The sequence below is a fragment of the Theobroma umbraticum genome, unplaced genomic scaffold (genome assembly GCF_002168275.2).
Source record: "Theobroma umbraticum cultivar Fairchild unplaced genomic scaffold, ASM216827v3 scaffold_12.1, whole genome shotgun sequence".
In the NCBI taxonomy this organism is placed as follows: domain Eukaryota; kingdom Viridiplantae; phylum Streptophyta; class Magnoliopsida; order Malvales; family Malvaceae; genus Theobroma; species Theobroma umbraticum.
The window spans coordinates 4,983,927-4,984,551 of NW_018397269.1; the positions used below are offsets into that span (position 1 = coordinate 4,983,927).

General features: G+C 34.6%; 1 non-coding gene across 1 annotated transcript; it reads right to left on the reverse strand.

The window, feature by feature from the left end:
- Window positions 1–303: 303 nt before the first annotated feature.
- On the reverse strand, window positions 304–410 carry LOC149526594 (small nucleolar RNA R71). Its single transcript, XR_016351877.1, has one exon. It is a non-coding gene; the product is annotated as a small nucleolar RNA R71 (small nucleolar RNA).
- Between the last annotated feature and the right edge of the window lie 215 nt (window positions 411–625).

The following is a 625-nucleotide window of genomic DNA, read 5'->3' on the forward strand; positions in this document are numbered from 1 at the left end:
ACTATTCAAGTAAACAATTTCAAGATCAAGTCGGCTATCATCACCATGATTCAAACCTTAGTCCAGTTTAGGGACCTTCCAAATGATGATCTAAATGGCCATATATCTAAGTTCTTGGAAATTTATGATACGTTTAAACACAATGGTGTCATAAATGATGCAATTTGTTTAAGGGTTTTTCTTTTCTTATTGAAGGATAAAGCTAAAGCGTGGCTAAATGCGTTCCCCACTGTTTCAATAACAACATGGGATGATCTTGTTCAATAGTTCCTTGCCAAGTTTTTTCCTCTAGTTAAGATAATTAAAATGAGGAATGATATTACATCATTCATGTAGCAAGATTCTAAATCATTGTGCGAGGCTTGGGAAAGATACAAAGAATTACTTCAACGTTATCCTTATCATGGTCTTCCAAAGTGGTTTTATATGTAGACTTTCTACAATGGCTAAATTGATTGATGAAGCATATGATTTATTGGAAGAGATGGTTGCAAATAACTAATAGTGGCTAGTAGAAAGATCAATGCATCGGGGAATAGTTAGAGTTCATGATGTATATGCCATGTCGACATTATCTGCTTAGGTAGCTGTCCTAACTATGACACTTGAATCTTTTGGTACGAAC